The following is an 18,950-nucleotide window of genomic DNA, read 5'->3' on the forward strand; positions in this document are numbered from 1 at the left end:
TTTGAGCCCCCTCTTTCACTGGGCCATGGTGAGGTGAGTAAAGCAGAGTCAGGAAGGTTCGTCCTTAGCCAAGGACTCAGCAAGAAATCTAATCATTGGCATTTCTTAGTTACCTACCATTCTCTCTTTTTCCCCAAGTTTCTGGAACAGTCACCAAATTAACATCCATTTCCATCTCCAACCAGTTGGTGATCGATGGGGCACATGTGATATGAAGCCAGAAGCAAGCCTGGGGCACTGATCAGACACCCCTGCATTTGCTAAAGGGATGGAATCTTTCAGAAAAACAGTATTTTGAGTAAGAACCTAAGATTACTGTAAGAATCAGTTGCCATCTAATCACAGAAGACCCACTCCTGCTTTTAGTTCCTTTTTCTCAGGTCTTACCTTCTTCACTGCGATAGTCTTACAGCATTTCTCCAGGCTTCTAGGCTCTTTCATTTCCTAGTAGCCAGAGCAATCTTTCTAAACTGTACATGGGGTGATTTCACACTGTTTCTTAATACCATTTAATGGCCCTCCTCTATCCTCAGCATAAAGTCTAAATTTTCCAACAGCATTTTCCCTGAATAGCTACCTCCTCTGCCACAGTGCTTACAATCCCCACTCCTCACAAACTACCTGCATATTCCAATGACTGTTGAAAACCAGCATGCACCCAACAGATATGAGCTTGTGCCTTTCCCTGTTTTCCTGTTCAAATTTATTCCTCAACTTGAATAAAATTCACCCAACAAATAGCTATTCAACACCTGTTAAATGCCTTTGCCTGTGCTCTCAATGCTGTAGAGTAACCTATGCCCTACCTGTTGGCCTTGTGAAGATCACCTTGGCCTGTCATATCTGGAATGTACTTTATTCAGTGAACAGGATATTTTCAGAGCACTTGTTTCTAGGAGTAACCATGAAAGGGAGAAATGCTATCAGAAAAGGAAATGGTTTGTGTAATTGTGCCTGGATCAGCCCTCACGTCTACCTTAATACTCCTGGCCACTCTACCTTAGAGTCTGGATCTGTGAACATCTCTTTCTTTAATCTTCTCTCATGAGTCTGACAGCTTCAACTTTTGGTCACTCAAAACACAGAATATCTGGTTTCATCCTAATTTTTGAGCAATGGGAGCAATTTCACCTATGAGTGATTTCCCTCTGACTCCCAAGTAATATTCTGGCACTGCTCTTTCTGAACAGAGGGAAATATGAGACATACTACTCAGTTTGGCTGATCTGAGCTACATAAGTATTTGCTACCTCATGCCCATGCAGAGGGGCACTTGAAGGCTGCCCAGGTTGAGCCCAGTTTGAATAGGATATATTAATCTGGTCAGCTACATTATTCTGATGGTTTGTCTTAGTTTTCATTCTTCAAGACGGAACTCATTGCAATTTTTATAATCTTTCTTTGGCTACTTATTAATCTAATGTCTCCAGACTCAGCAACCCTTCAGTAGGTGTGAGTTCTCCCAATCTCTTTGCAGATCGCATGTAATTGGCATGTGTGAAGGACAATGTTAAATTAAAGAAAGACTTTCTTTCCCATTAGGCAGGTGCCAAATGAGCTGGCAGACTGGGTTCTTTCCAGTGAGGGCAGTTTTCCATTAAGAGCAGTCAGGCTCCTTTCCACTGAGCTTCTCTAAGTATAAGTGAGTGTGGGAAAACCTCTATCAACCAAAATAAAGGGAATCACTTGAGCTTTCTGGTCAGGTTTCCTTGAGGGTGGTTGGCATGGGCAGGATTGGGTCTGTCCACAGCTAGGAGCATGATCAATTCCTTCTTGTGTACAAAATGTATCTGTACTAGATGGCTAATTTTTTTCCCTGTATGCATCACCTTTCTTCTGGTAGTAAGAAGCTGGATAATTCTTTGAGGAGTCACCTGCCACATCATTTCAATAACAAGTACAGTAGGCATGCTAAACTCACATCCAGCCCAAACACTCTCTACTGTCTAGGAATGTGGCCATGGCACTAAACACTGCCTTCCATCACTGACAGATGCTGACTCATTGTTTCTCTCACTGGTAAGATATACCAATCACACTATGTTGCTAAAACCCTGCACAGAGATGTAGAGTTTCTTAAGCATCTGTGCTGGAGTTTACTTGCTCTAGCTGGGGCAGAATGAAGCTTGAAGTTGCTGGAGGTCAGTGAGGGGACGACAGGTAATATCAATGTTGCTAACAATAGCCATCACTTAAATGGTCAGCTGGATTAATGTAGTATATATAGCTATGGGTTATAAAGACTGTCTTTGGCTATGAATAATTTAAAACATTTCCTAGAACTTTGAGGTAGATTGTTGGCCCACACTATTGCAATACAACTTTTATGAGTTTTCTTCCACATGCAAAAAATAGTTCATGTTCTCCCCAAAATGCTACAGCCTAGTAAGGCAAAAGCTACTTTATTACTGAAAGCAGCTGATTTTTTATGTCTGTTGCTTCCCATATGGAGAACATTAGATAGCTTTTGCATAAATCTTAATTCTTAACAGAAGTTGAATATCAGCATTGGGGTTCCCTGACAAATCAGGCATTATCTGTTTACCCAATTCTTCTGAATAGAACCTTGAGCTGTTTGGCTCCATATTAAGTTACAGGTGTTGAAAGGGATTAGGCTAGTCCTCCTTAATTGCTTGTCACATGGATGAAGGGACATCAGTGCCAGAGAGATGTGTTTTAAGCATCAGCAGCTGACAATTTTCTCACCTACAAACTGAAGTGGATTCTTGGACTAAGAAGCTGGGAGACAAAAATGAAAAGGATTCCTTTTTTTCTTATAAATAGTTTAAGAATATAAGTTGGGGTCTGGCTTAGTTTGTAAATAAATTGAAAATAAAAACCATATATTTAAAAGACTGTACACTTTGGTGTAAGAGAGCCCTGGGTGAGAATCCTGGCTTATCTCCACTACTATGTGCCCTTTAGCAAACCAATAACCTTTTCTGAGTCTCCGTTTCTTCATTAATTATATGGGAGTGAAGATATCTCACCTTATGGGGTCATTAGAATCAGTGCTAACCTAAACACCATGCTTAGCATAGTAGAGGCCAGTGGTTCTTAAAGTGTGGGCCCTGGATCAGTGTTTTCAGCATCCCTGGAAACTTACTAGAAAAGCAAATTGTTTTACCTCTCCCCAATCTTTCTCCAGAACTGCTGAAATAAAATTCTGTGGCCCAGCAATCTGGTTTAAAAAGCTCTTCAGATAATTCCGATGCAAGCAAAAGTTTGAGAATTATGTCGGCCCTCAAAAAAATGATTGTTAAAATGAATAAAAGTCTGTCGGTACTTAAAATGTTAAGTGAGCACAAGAAGTCAGAAATCAAAGTCTAATTTCTGGAAGACGTGAGAAGAGTTGATGAGCAAGGAGGACCAGGTAAAGCCCGTTCTAAATGGAGCACAGGGGGTTCCGCGCACACAGCTGAGTGTCCTTGGTAGGCAGCTCTCAGGAGACGCACCTGGATTACTAGTCAGCCTGCGAACACCATGCTCCGCTTGTTCTCTTCTCAGCAGATGCCTGAGTTACTTTCCTTTCATATCTGATTTCTCTCAAATCTATCAAGTCTTCTGGAGTATTTTGTTTTCAAATAAATAATATTTAGATTTAAATTTGAAGCATTTGGAATTTAAACATAAGCATTTACAATGAATTAAGTTTATTAAGACCCTATTTGAAATGATGTAAAATATTTTATATTGATAGAATTGTGCATGGATTATCACTGAAGAGAGTAACTGCTGTGTCATAATTACAAGTTTTACATATAGTTGTTTTTTATGTTTGCAATGAGGAATCTGAACATTTTTTAACCTACATAAGAGAAATTGTAACATGAACAACTTTCTATATTAATAACAATACCTAAATTTTATGTAGCGTTTTACAGATTCCAATATGCCTTCATGTTTATTCATTCAATTTGATTCCTTTTTACAGCAGATCAAAAAAGAGTGCATTCAGTGTTTCTCCAGTATTCTGAGGATGTGGTTTTATAAATGTGCAATGTTGAGACCACCAGCATTTGGGCATCAACTGAGACTGTGGGTGCACTCTCATGGTACAATCAGGGTGCACAACACTTGTGAGGAGGAGGAGGGTGACACCAGCTGCCTAGGCTCAGTCTGAGAGAACTGAGTCAGCCCGGGTGCCATCCATAACCTCCTGGAAATATTCCAGCCTTGTAGTTATACACTGCCTCTCAAAATCATGCTTCATCTTTCTAGAATAACGCTCCATTTCATCATGCTCATTTTAGACACTGTGTCCTCACATTTCAAGGGTTTAAAAAACAGGCATCTATCACATTCTGAGAAGAGGTATATATGTAAGAGAAGCTACTAGAATTAGGTCCTACCCCTGTAGGCATCTCCCAGCAATCAGGCTAAGACACCACCCACAAGGAGCCCTCCCCACCTCCTCCTGGAAACACAGTAACCAGCTTCTCCAACACATGCAATCAGAACATTGGCCTGAAGGGCAGCACCAGCCCATGGGACTGTGGCTTGCTGATTAGCAAAGAAGGAACTACTTTTGCCAGACTTTCTTTTCAGCTTCATTTCAGAAACCTCACTTAATCTTCAGCTGCTTTAAATAATATTTCTGCAAGAAGAAACTATTATTTAGGAAAATTGTTAGTGATGCTCATATGCACCTCTGAGTGTTATCCCTTCTCAGTTGTTTTGAGAAGATACAAAGAAAATAGATTTAGTCCCTCTGACCTTTTACTTAATTAATAACCCTTGAGTATTTACTATGTACAAGGCAATGTAGAATATCGAACTATGGATTACATATAGAATCAGTCATTGAGGAACATGGGGTATAATAACAGGCTCTGTTTAGACTAGTCTGATGGCAAGTCCTCCCTAGAACTACATTCTACATCATGTAAAAATCAATGCAGAGGTCAAGAAACTCAAGTGGTATAGAGTCAGGGCAGACGGCTATAAAGATGAACTGTAGAATAGAAGTGTTTCCACTCAGCAGTGTGTGTGTATTACTGTTAGCATAGTTGCATTGAAGAACTGTCTGTTTAATAGACTTTTATATCCCAAATATTTTGAAATAAATAGGAAACAAAAGGTCCCAAATTTTAGAAATACAAGTATAATAGCAAGGCAACTGCATACAGTGGGGACATTGTTCATATACAACTCCTGCAGGGTACCATTCGCCTAGATGATTATGTGTCCTGCAATGTGCATCCTACACAAATGTATGTGGTAGCTCTCTATGAATCCTTCTGCAAAAAGAAGTACAGACTTTCTTTGAAAGGAGGGTTTATACCTCTTAATATAACTATTTACAACCGGGGATTTGTTTTTGTAGTCCAACCAGATTTCTGTTGGCTTATTGTCAAACCAGATTTTGTGGTGTGAAATATGGCATGAAAAAAATTTCTCTATTAACAACTTGATATGAAATTCTCTTGTCCTTACTTTTAGAAATGAACTCAGTTTCTCCATCTCCCTAGATACCCCAACTCAGAAAACTACTCTGGGCTTTCCTTTCAGGGTCAAGCAAGGCTCATGATCTTTTATATATTTTTTCATCACAAAACATTTTTGTTTTACATGACATTCCCTTGTACATTTATTCTCTGCTCGATAAACACAAAGTTAGCTCAGGTTATGGTATTGAAGACATCAGTGTGTTTTAGAAATACCCTGGGTAATACCTACCCATTAGACAAAGTGATCTTCAAATAACACTTTAACTCCCCTGTTCTCAGGTTGTGCGTCTATTTTTATTTTCTCAAAAACAATTTTCTGTCATAACCTTTGTCTTCTGACCTTGCACCCACCTTTTGAATTCTCTGTTTCTTACCCTTGGGATCATTCTTACTCTTTCCCCTCTGGGTTTCCCATTTGTACACACTTTCAAGTTTAAATCATTTCCCATTACAATCCTTTGAGGCATAGATTAATGAAAGTATGGGTTAGTAGGAGGAGACTCTTCCAGGACAGTCAGTGATTGTCCTTGTCTCTGCCTCCACCCAGAACACTGGGCAGAGCTCTTTATATAGGGACTCAGTCAATAATAGCTTATTGCCTACAGGTGGGGGAGCAGTAGTCTAGCAGCAGGCCAATTACATGAACAAGTAGTTTAGATTCAGGTGAGGATCCTGGCCGTAGGAACTTCAATTTTTACCACAACACTAAATATAAAGGTAGAGATAGGTAAATATATGGCTGTATAAGTGATAGATATAGATACAATGTATTAAATGGGATAATGCTTATTAATTTTTGTTAAATTATTACACTTATTTTCTCTCAGTGTGGGGAAAATTGAAACTATATAAGGAGCTTGTCCCAGTGCTCTGGGTGGAAGCAGAGATGAAGGATGATTACAGACCTGCAGACTGCTAGATGTAGAATATGATTCAAGTGCTCAATCTATGGCCAGGAGAACAAACCAGGTAATAAGCCCTTTTACCCCAGGAATGTTCCATTGTCATTTCTTGGTCTCACTGAACTTGCCCAGGGCTGAAACCTACTGGCAAGATACTCAGTTTGTGCAGAAGAAAAAGAAATAGAAATTCAGTGGAAAGGATTGCAGAAATAATACTGTCTTGCCAATGGGTTTGAGCAATTTCACTATGGATTCAGCAAAACGTTCTTTGGGGTGAAAGGGTGTGTTACCTAGTGTGGATAAAATGAGAGTTCCTGTGGCCAGGATTCTAACCTGGCTGGGGTTGACTAGCTCACCACACACCTGTGGGCAATACATGGCTGTTGACTCTATATAAAGAGCTCTGTGCAGTGCTCTGTGCATGGCATGGTGGCAGGGCTGCAAGACTGCAGGAGAGCAGAGGCTGGAGTGGTGGCAGCACTGAGGACAGAGGCCCAGAGCACAACTGTGAAGGACGGCTGTGCAGAAAAGCCCAGAGGACAGCTGTGTGGACAGAGGGGCCCAGAGGCAGAGACTGGCTTGCTGCATACAGACTCGCTCTGAGTGAATGGGATTCTAGTGACTGACCTGCCACCTGGAAATAAAGTTGGGTATAACCCTTTTACCCCCAAGAACGTTTTGCTGTCATTTTCTTCGGTCACATTCAATCCATAGCAAACTTGCCTGGGGCTGAAACCCATTGGCAAGACACCCGGCTTGTTCTCCTGGAGGTAGGCAGAGCACTAGCATCTCTGCCTCCACCCAGAGCACTTGGCTGAGCTCTCTATATAGTGCATTAATAGCTTATTGAGTAAAGGTGTGGAAGCAGTAGCCTAGCAACAGGCCAGTTACATCATCAGGTGGTTTAAGTTCAGTGAGGATCCTGGCCATAGGAAACCCAACTTCCCAACACTCCACCCCTCCAGGATTCTCGCCTTACCATCTACACACTTTCAATCTTCTGCAGTGGTGCCTGTGCAAGAAAGCTGGAGCACTGTAACCAGATTCCACAATAGCAACAGAGGATAACAACAACTCAGAGATAATAAAAAAAATTAAGATACCACAGGATTTTGATACAGGTAACATAAATTATAATAATCATCGAGCCAGAGGAGGTTCCTACTAACAAAAAATTATAATAATCCTCAAGCCAGAGGAAGTTTCCAATCCACAAAGACTTTAGGGGCAATAAGTCACATGTTTTAATGTCACCAACGTAGGCAAATCTCATCCTTCAGGAAGGATGCATGCAAGGGAGTGGTCCTATGATAGGACTGTAGCAGGAAGGGGGTCCCTTCCAGGTGTAGTACACCATACTTTTACTCCTTTCCCCATGGGGGTTACTGAAGGGTCTATATATAGTGCTACTGGAGGTGCATGCACTGGCCATTATGATAAAACAAAACCCCCTGGTAAGATGCTCTTACCTTCTGGCCTTCAAGATATACTACTGTGACCTTTGGGAGGCGCTCTGCTATTATTCCAGGAATACACAGGAGGCCAGCTTCCAGGCCTTGTCCCCAAGGTGCCAGGAGAACCAGCCATTGTTGGTCCATGTGTTGAAAGGTCCAAGGCCACATCCACTCATGGAGTCTCTGGGGTTCAGTGCAGTTGGTGCTGGCAGCAAGATGTTATTCTGGTGGCTGAACCTTGGCTTCAGTGGTTCTTCCTTGGTTTATACTTGCAGTTGTATAACGGAGGCAGCCATATGTGTTAACATGTCTACAGGGTTCAGGGCTCCCTTTCGGGGTCTCTCATTCAAATGCCGTAGCACGGTCCATAAGTGGAGTGACCATCCCCATAGACTATTGGTATCTGACTTTAGTCCGGATTTTAACAAGCCATTGTGCCTCTCTATCATGCCTGCTGCGGTAGGATTGTATGGCACATGGAACTTCCACTTGATTCCCAGCTGTCGTACCCATTCTTGCAGTGCATGTCCAGTAAAATGGGTGCCCTGATCACTCTCAATCACCTGTGGTCAGCCATAGGCAGCAAAGAGATGCTCCAGGCCTCTTTTGGTCATCTGCTGGTCTGCACAACGGGTAGGAAAAGCAACCAGAAGTCCAGTAGCTGTGTCCACACAAGTCATAGCATACTGATATCTTTCTGACAAAGGTAGAGGCCCAATATAGTCTGCCACCTGATGAGGAGTATAGGCTCCTTAGCTATAGTCCCATGTTGCTGTGGAACTCAGTGTAAGTCCCTTTTGGAGCACATGACACACTCCTGCCGGGCTCTACTAACCTCTTAAAAGTTCTAAGGCAAGCCCCACTGACAGGCTACAGCCCACATTGTCTTTTGCCCTGCATGCAACAAACCACTGGGCAACATCAGAGGGAGGCTTTCCTTCTAACCAATGTATCAGGGCCAATTTATCTGCTTCATCATTTCCTGGGGGTGCTAGGGGCAAATGACCTGTCACGTGGCATACTGTAATTATTTTAGTCTGACCACAGGCCCATAAGTCTTGCCACAATTCTTGCCCCCAAAGGGGTTGGTGACCAACCAGCTAGTTGGCATGTTACCAGGTTGGTAACCACAGGGTCAAGCCCTAATAGCCAGCCCAGTTGTCAGTGCAGACAACTATAGGGGAGGGCTCCTGGCTGATCACAAGCCACACGGCCTGCAACTCTGTCCATTGGCTGCTCTTCCCCTCACCATATTCCATCCATATTGTCTCAGTCTTAGGATGGAAAGCTGTGGCCCTCCATTTTGGGGACCGCCCACAGATGGAGCCATCTGTGTACCATGCATCTTTGGGTATAGGGGCTCTTCGCTCCTGATAGGGACTCTCTGCTACTAATGGTTCAAAAGCAAGTTCTTCCTGCTTTTCACTAGTATATGTCACGGGCCCAATAAACGTTGGAGTTCTTCACTCAAGGGGCTACTAGAGACAGCACTATGCTGCTGTAGGTAAGCACCCCACTTGGCTAGTGTGGGTGTTTGTGCCACACCACTCCTTGGCTTTTGGTTCCAGTCTTGTACCCACCCCAAGATGGGATAGGTGGTTATTACCTTTATTGGGGCCATTCCAGTAATGGGTTCTGTAGCCAGCAAGGTGTGATACAAGGCAGCCAGTTGATTTTCTATCAAAGTGTATTGTACCTCTGCCCCTTTCCAGAGTTGTGACTGGAACCCAATAGGTTGGGGAGTTCATTCAAATCACTGCCAGAGATCCCAGTCATAACCGTTTTCAGTGACATGTACATCCAGCTCACAGAGCCTTGATGGGTCTATCACACTCGAGGCCTGCATGGCCTTGACTGCCCGTTTTGCTGTAGTAAAGACAGATGCACATGACTCATCGTGGTCCCACCTGATGTTCTTTTGTACCAACTGGTATAAGGGCTTCAGAATTTGTGCCAAGTGCAGGATAAATGCTCTCCAGTAGCCTAGAAGACCCAGAAACTACTGTAGCAATGCTACAGTTGTAGGGATAGGAAAGGCCTGGACTTTAGCTATAACTGCTTCTGGTATAAGTTTGGTCTTACCTGACCAGATGACCCCAAAGAAATTGACAGACAAACAAGGTCCCTGAAACTTGGTACTGTTCACAGCCCGTCCTTTCTCCTGTAAATGTTGCAGTAGGCTAGGTGCTGCACCTTCTAGATCTGAAAGAGAATCAGACGTGAGCATGATATCATCAATATAATGGTACAGCCGCACCATTGGTGGTTTCTCCCATGCAGGCCAGTCCTGGGCTACAAGTCCATGACAGATGGTGGGGCTGTGGAGGTATTCCTGTGGAAGAATGGTGAAAGTCCATTGCCGTCATTCCCATGTGAAGGCTAACTGTTCCTGACTTTCCTGCTCAATGTCAATGGAAAAGAAGACATTAGCAAGATGTACCACATAATGGTATATTCCTAGTTCATGATTGAGGGTATCCATCAAGCCTGCAATAGAGGGGACAGCAGCATACATAGGGGGTATGACTTTATTCAGTTCTCTGTAATCCACCATCTTATGCCAGGAGCCATCTGGCTTTTTACTGGTCCCACTGGGGAATTGAAAGGACTATGGGTGGGCTTTACAATACCCTCCTTTTCCAACCCCTGGAGAGTTTCTCCAATCTCTTTATGCCCTCCAGGCAGTTTGCATTGTTTGGTATTAGTCACCCACCAAGGCACAGGCAAAGCTATGGGCGGGTGCCAAGCATGTCCCCTCAGACCTGCCTTCATCACATACCCTCAGTCTGAACTCACCTGCAGTGGTCTGCAACCATAGACCCTGCAGGCTATCAATCCCCAAAATATACTCAGGGATAGGAGATATATATATACACAGTATACACTTTTGGGGGTAGATGCCCTATTCCCAAAGGGATTTGGGCTTTTTTCACTCTGATAGCCTTATCCCCATATCCATCTATAATAGTGGTTCCCAGGGAACCACTCAGGGTTACCATGAATCAGTGAACAGTTAGCCCCCTGTGTCCACCAAAGTCAGGACATGTTGAATGTTCACTGGGGACCAATAGATAGCTATTTCAACATGTGGACGTCAGTCCCCCTGTGGTCCCTCAGGGTGGTTATCTTGACCTTCCACTCAGTCAAAACTTGTTCCCCAATCACATTCCTGTGTGGTGTGGGCTCAAGTGAAGTTGGCTTGTTCTCCAGCAGGAAGTTTTGCAAACACACAGGCCAGACTCATGGCTCTGTCTCTGACCTCTGCCTCTTTGGTCTTAATGGCTGGAACTGCTGCTCTGGTTTCAGCTATTGCTATAGCTCCAGTAAGATCCTATTTGACTTCCCATCTTATTTCCTCCCATCTGCTCCTGCCCATATTAAATCGACCCACATCTGGGTCCTTATAAACTTCATGGGGTCCTTTAAATTCTTCTTGTGAGTAACAGATCTTATTGATCTTATTTCTTTCTGGTTTCTCATTTCTTCAGCCTCTCCTAACTCTGCTACTGTATGTGTCACCTCGGTTATGAGATGCCTTAAGTGAGGGGAAAGAATGCCCACTAGAGACCCAAAGAGGGATGTGGGAGTCATTTGAAGCACAATATTTCTCATCCCAGTAGTGAAAATCTCTTCATCTGGTCCATAATTCTCTGGACTATAGATGACATTTCTTACGCCTAGCTCTCATAACAACTGTTGGAGCTCAACATACGTCTGCCATCTAACAGGAGAGGATGGTAGTTCACCCAGATTGGGCCACACAGCACGAAGGGCAGCCATAAGCCAATTGAGGAGGGAGTGACTCACTGGGGTCTGATGTGCACTTTGTAATCACTTCCTCAAGGCAGGCTGCACTGTCAGGGAAGCCAGCTTTCCCATCTCTGATCCCGACAGAACAATCCTATCCACCCCTAAGTCCCACAGACGCAGGAGCCAAGCTGATATTGACTCAGAGGGCTTCTGCCTAAACTGGGAGCCCAAATCCACCAGCTCAGCCTGAGTATAGGGGTGGACCATAGATTGCTCCATGACCTGGGGAGGGGGCTGCTCCTCTCCTTGGGGAATTTTCAGCTGCTGGGTCTTTATTTTCTTGAGTCTCTTCTGTAGACCTTTTTAATACTGTGAGAAGCAGCCAACCCACAGTCTGCCTCATGGCCACTCTGTTTCTCAGAAGACCTACTTACTATACCAAGGGCCACCCCTACAGCCTCAAGTGTTACTTCCACTTGCCTCCAGTCCTGGAGTGGGGCCCAGCCCTCTAGGAGGCAAGCCACCTCAGACCACATACCCACTGGGGGACAATCCACTCTCTCCCTATTCACAGGGGTAGCCTGCTGAAGCACCCCTCCCATAAGGGCAGCCTGTCTTTTTCCTTGGTCAACAATGAACCCTGCTGACTTTCGCCAATTGTCTTGCCAATGTGTTTCAACCCCAGGCAAATTCGCTATGGATTCAATGTGACCAAAGAAATTCACAGCAAAATGTTCTTTGGGGTGAAAGTTACCCGGCTTGTCTCTCAGCGGTAGGAGCACTAGCATCTCTGCCTGTGCAGAGCACTGGGCCGAGCTCTCTGCATAGCACAATAATAGCTTATTGCCTAAAGGTGTGGAAGCAATAGCCTAGCAACAGGCCAGTTACATCATCAGGTGGTTTAAGTTCAGTGGGGATCCTGGCCATAGGAACCCCAACTTCCCCACAAATACTCAAATAATTTTTAAGCACAAGATATATTTATCTTAAATATCATTAGATTTATCTCTCTATAAAAACAAAGGCATGTGACAGTAAGAATTTGCAGTGATTGTATTTTTTGAAACTTCATGTTTAAATTTTTTACTATGCCAACTATCTACTGTGCAAGATGAGAAAATTTTTTCACCTTTTTCCACCATTTTTTCCTCTTTTTTCACAGTTTTCATTATTACTACTTTTACAATTTCAAGGTTTATAAAAATCGTAGTCTATTCAGTAATCATAATTCCCACAGTTTTGTAATCTTACTTGCATAGTTAATAATTAATTGGTTTTCATAACCATTTTGCAATGCTTTCTCCACTCATGTTTTTTTATTTTCATTTATGTCCAAGTTGGCTGAATTGTAGTACCAATATGGCTTCTAAGAATTATGTTCCCTGAGTTCTTTCATGATTAAGACCACCTGTTTGTTGTGTTTATGCTTAAAGACCCAGTTGGGTAATACCCTTTCTCTCAGATCTCTGTAGACACTAGACTTCTGTTTTGACTATTAAACTGGACTATAGTTTCATAAATGATCTTTTGATTGACAATTCATGAAGCATCTTTTTTTATTGAGGTATAACTGACACACAATATTATATTAATTTCAGGTGTACACCATAATCATTTGCCATTTGTATACATTGTGAAATGTTCACCATAAAAAATCTAGTTACTGTCTGTCTCCTTACAAAGCTAATACAATATTATTGACTGTATTCCCTATGTTGCACATTGTATACCCATGAATTATTTATTTAATAATTGCAAGTTTTACTTCTTAATCCCCTTCACCCATTTTGCACCTCCCTACCCTCCTCCTTTCTGGCAACCAATCTGTTTTCTGTAACAGATTGAGTTATGAGTCTGAGTTTTATATTGTTTTCTTTGTTTTTTGTTTTGTTTATTTAGATTCCACATATAAGTGAAATCATGTTGTATTATTCTTTCTCTGTCTCACTTATTTCACCAAATATAATACCCTCAAGGTCCATCCATGTTGTTGTAAATGGTAAGATTTATTTTTTATAGCTGAATAATATTTCTTTATATATATATATACTGCATCTTTTTTACCATTCATCCATTGATGTACACTTGGTTAATTTCTACATCTTGACTACTGTAAATAATGCTGCAATGAACATAGGGGTGCAAATATCTTTTCCAATTTGTGTTTTCATTTCTTTTGGATAGATAGCAGTAGTGAAATTGTTGGATCATAATGTGGTCCTATTTTTAAGTTTTGTTGTGTTTTGTATTGTTTTCTATAGTGACTGCACCAATTTACATTCTTAAGAACAGTGCACAAGAGTTCACTTTTCTCCACATCCTTGCCAACATTTGTTATTTCTTGTCTTTTGATAATAGCCATTCTGACAACTGTGAGGTGATATCTCATTGTGATTTTGACTTGCATTTACCTGGTTAGCTTTGTTGAGCATACTCTCATGTGACTGCTGGTTAACTGTATTTCTTTAGAAAAATGTTCAGTTTCTCTGTCCATTTTTTAATCATATTATTTTTTCTTGGTGTTGAGTTCTGTGCATTCTTTATATAAGCCCCTATAGCATATATGATTTACAAATATTTTCTCCCATTCAGTAGGATTTTGTTGTTGTTGTTGTTGTTAATAGTTTCCTTCACTGTGCAGAAATTTTCAAGCTTGATGCAGTTCCATTTATTTATTTTGCTTTTGTTTCCCTTTCCTTTAGAGTCATATCCAAAAAAGCATTGCTAAGACCAAAGTCAAGGAACTTAACACCTATGCTTTTATTGTTTCACATCTTAGTTTCAGTTTGTGGGTAGGTACTAACTCTTCTTTAAATGTTTGGTAGAATTTATCTGTGAAACCATCTGGTCCTAGATTTTTTCCTCTTTTTTTTGAAAGTTTTAAAATTACTGATTCAGTTTCATTACTTGTAATTGGTCTATTCAGATTTCCTGTTTCTTCATGATTCACTCTTGGAAAGTTGTGCATTTCTAATAATTTATCCTTTCCTCTCACTTTCCAATTCATTGGTGCATAATTGCTTGTAGTAATTCATTATGTTCTTTTGTACTTCTGTGGTGTCAGTTGTAAATCTCCTCTTTAATTTCTGTTTTTATTTATTTGGGTCTGCTCTCTTTATATTCTTGATGAGTTCAGCTAGATGTTTATTAATTTCATCATTTCAAAAACCAGATGTTAGTTTAATTGATTTCTTCTTCTTTTTTTAGTTTCTATTTCATCTAGTTCTGCTCTGTTTTTATTGTTGCTTTCCTTCTACTAATTTTGCGCTTTGTTTTTCTTCTTTTTCCAGCTCTTGTATATATAAAGTTAGATTGTTTATTTTGGATTTTTTTTCTTTCTTGAGGTCAGCCTGTATTGCTGTAAACTTCCCCATTAACTGCTTTTGCTGTGTTTCATAGATTTTGGAAAGTTGTCTTGCCAATGGGTTTCAGCCCCAGATTTCACTGTGGATTCAGTGTGACCAAAGAAATGACAGTAGAACATTCTTGGGGGGAAAGGGTTAACAGCTTTATTCCCATGGTGGCAGGTCAATCACTAGAAACCTGTCCACTCAGAATCCCATCCACTCAGAGAAAGTCTGCATGCAGCAAGCTGGTTTCTGTCTGTGGGCCATACTCCTGCAGCCATCTCAGTCTCTGTCCTCAGCACTGCCACCACTCCAGTCTCATCTCTGCTCTCCTGCAGCCTTGCAGTTGTGCCACCATGTCACCCAGAGCACTGGACAGAGCTCTTTATATAGAGTCAATAACAAGGTATTGCCCACATGTGTGTAGTGAGCTAGCCAACCAGGGTCAGGTGAGAATCCTGGCCACAGGAACCTTCACTTTATTCACAGTTGTGTTTCCAATTTTACTTGTTTCAAGGTATTTTCTGATTTTCTCTTAAATTTCTTCAGTGACTCATTGCTTGTTTAGTAACATGGTGTTTAATCTCTGTGTTTTGTAATTTTTCCATCATTATTATTTTTTTTGTAATTGATTTCCAGTTTCATATTGTTGTAGTTGGAAAAGATGTTCAATGTGGTTGCAGTCTTAGTTTACTGATATTTGTTTTGTGCCCTAGAATGTGTTCTGTCCTTGAGAGTCTTCCATGTGCGCTTGAAAAAACATGTACTCTGCAATTTTTTGAGGAAATATTCTATATATAGCTATCAAACCTACCTGGTCTAATGTCTTATTTAAGGTCTATGTTTCCCTTATTAATTTTCTAGATGATATATCCATTGATGTAAGTGGAGTATTAGAGTCCCTAGTATTATTATATTACTGTCACCTTTTCCCTTTGTTTGTCAACATTTATTTTACATATTTAGGTGCATAAATATTTATGAATGTTATATACTCTTCTAGGATTGACACCTTTATCATTATATAATGACCTTCTATGCATTTTGTTATAATCTTTATTTTAAAGTCTATTTTTTTGTTGTGAGTTTTGCTATACCAGCTTACTTTAAGTCCATTTGCATGGAATATATTTTTCGATTCCTTCACTTTCAGTCTGTGTTGGTAAGTCCTGACTTCTGACATGAACTTCTTATTGGCATTATATAGATGTCTTGTCCTTTTGTTAAAATATAGATTTAGCCACTCTATGTCTTTTGATTGAAAATGTATTCCATTTACATTTAAAGCAATTATTGACAGGTATGCACTTATTTATATTTTGTTGTTTTCTGGCTCTTTTTGTAGTTCCTGTTTTTTTCTTCTTCTCTTTCTCTCTTCCTTGGTGGTTTGATGCCTTTCTTAGTATTATGCTTAGTTTCCTTTCTCATTATCTTTTGTGTATTTACTGTAAGTTTATGCCTTTTGTGGTTTAATGAGACTCACATATCTCATCCTAAGTATATAACAGTCTACTTCAAGTTCATAACTTAAATTTGAATACATTCAAAACTACATTTTTGCTAATCCCCAATTTATGTTTTTGATGTCACTTTTTACATTTTGATGTTACTTTTCACAAAAATACTTTTATTTTATTATCTCTTAACTAATTATTATAGTTTTAGTTAATTTTACTACTTGAGTCTTTTAACCTTTGAGTCTTTAAGCTTTGTAAGTGATTACTACCTGTGCTATAAATGTTCCTTTTCCAGTGAGATTTTTACTTTCATATCCCTTTTTGTTATTAATTAGTTGGTTTTTTCAACATAAAGAAGTCTTTTCAATATTTCTTGTAATACAAGTTTAGTAGTGATGAGCTCCTTTAGCTTTGGCCTATCTGGAAGCCTCTTTCTCTCCTTCAAATCTGAATGGTAGGTAACCTTAATGGGTATCAATTCTTGGTTGACATTATTTCCCTTCAGCTCTTTGAATTTATCATGCCACTCCCTTCTGGCCTGCAAAGTTTCTGCTAAGAAAAAGCAGATAACTTCATAAGGTTTTTCTTTTATGTAACAATTTGTTTTACTCTTGCTGCTTTTAAGAATTTCTCTTTATGTTTAATTTTTGACATTCTAATTATCATGTGCCTTGGGGTTGTTCTCTTTAGGTTAATTTCATTTGGACCTCCCTGGACTTCCTGAACCTGGTTATTGGTTTCCTTCCTTAAGTTAGAAAAGTTTTCAGCCATTGTTTCTTTAAATAAGTTTTCTGCCCCTTTTTCTCTCCACCCCTCTGGATTCCCTATAATATTTGTTGTTGTCCCAAAAAACTCTTTTTATTGTTATGTCTGGTTGACTTCCATTGCTTTATCTTCCAGCTCACTGATCAGTACTTCTATTTCATCCAGTCTGGTGTTGAACCCCAGTTGTGTACTTCTAAGTTTAGTTGTTGTATTTTTCAGCTCTGTAACTTCTGTTTGGTAATTTTTTATATTTTCTTTCTTTATTGAAGTTCTCACCATGCTCATCCATTCTTGTCCTTCATTCAGTGAGCATCTTTATGACTATTACTTTGAATGATTTATCAGGTAGATTGTAATATCCTTAAGGCCTTTTTCTGAAGTTTTATATTGTTTTTCTGTTTAGAATGTACTTTTCTGGTTCCTTATTTTGCTTGGCTCTCTGTGTTTTTTCTACATATTATGCAAAGCAGCAAGCTCTCTGTCTTGAAGGAATACCCTTGTATAGGTGATAATCCTTCTTGTTCAAACTTGCCCTTGATATTAGTTGTCTCTCAAACCTTTGTTATTGTATACATGTCCTGATTTTTTTTTGATATGGCCCCATTGTTGAGGGTGTGCCAAGTTCTGCCAGTGATCCAAGGAGAGGAATCTCATTTAGAGGCTAGGGTCAAGCTGAATGGAAAGAAGGCATTCAGACAGCAACTTTTAAAGTATGCAAATACACAGTCTTGGGAAGCTGCAGTTATAATCTCTATAAACCTCCAGACCCCTGGGCAACAGTTGCAAAAACTGGGGCTCCAGATGAACATATAAAATCTTTTCTGTGAAGTCCCATTTATCTGTAGCAAGACCAAAGGAGTGTGCCAGGATGGTGTCCTCCTGCTTCCATTCTGTGCCTCCTTAGCCTCTGGACTTTTGGAAATTCAAAGCCTGTCCTTTAGGCTGAAGCTCCAAGCTCATTAAGCAGGCCTTATTCACAGGAAGACTGAGGTTGTGTTTCAGTCTGTTATCTGTGTAGTGTCCTGGGGGGCTGATGGCCTGCCAACAGCTGTGTTTCTAATTATTATAGTCTCATGGAGCTCTGGAACTCCATCCCTCTTGGCCACCAGGGCCAAGTGATCAAGGTTTGTTCCTGTGTGGATTGGTTGGCTTTAGCAAGGCAGCTGGAAAATGTGCGGGTACGGTATACTCACGGGCCTCAGAAAGGGAGGGGGGAAAGTTTGGGTACTCCCGCAGCCTTCAAAGTGCAGAGAATACAGGCTTTAGGCTGAGAATGTGTAGATGCTACTCATGCTTACACTGGTCAGTTTGAGCCAGGGAGTGAGGGAGAATTTAAATGGCCAGCAATCTCCAGTCTCAGTGCCATGACCACTTGCCCCCATAAAGCAGTTGGGAGGGTGCCAGGTCTGATTTACCTGCCTTTGCTAGCAGGCTATCTAGAGAGGGCAACCATGGCATCCAAAGTGCCTCCATCTCCAGGGAGCATGTCAACTATCCCCCACCCCTCTAGCCCCTGCCCCAGATGAGAAAGTAAATGTCCCTCACATATAATCTAGGCATTTTTCAAACTGCTGTTTTTTTACCATGTCTTGGGATGAATAAGACTGCATGTGAGCCCTCCAAGAAGGGAATTACAGGTTTTTTATAACACTATGGGACTGACCCCTGGACAACAGCTGCATTGGTTTCCCAAGCCAGACATTCTTGGGGTTCCTTTTTTCTGGTGCAGATCTGAGGGGCCAGGGTGCCCAATGTGGGCACAATCCCTTGCTCCTCTGAGCGTCATGCCTGTCTGGTGAGATCCGTCCCCTACTGTGTGTCATTG

The sequence above is a fragment of the Manis pentadactyla genome, chromosome 8 (assembly GCF_030020395.1).
Source record: "Manis pentadactyla isolate mManPen7 chromosome 8, mManPen7.hap1, whole genome shotgun sequence".
NCBI lineage: Eukaryota > Metazoa > Chordata > Mammalia > Pholidota > Manidae > Manis > Manis pentadactyla.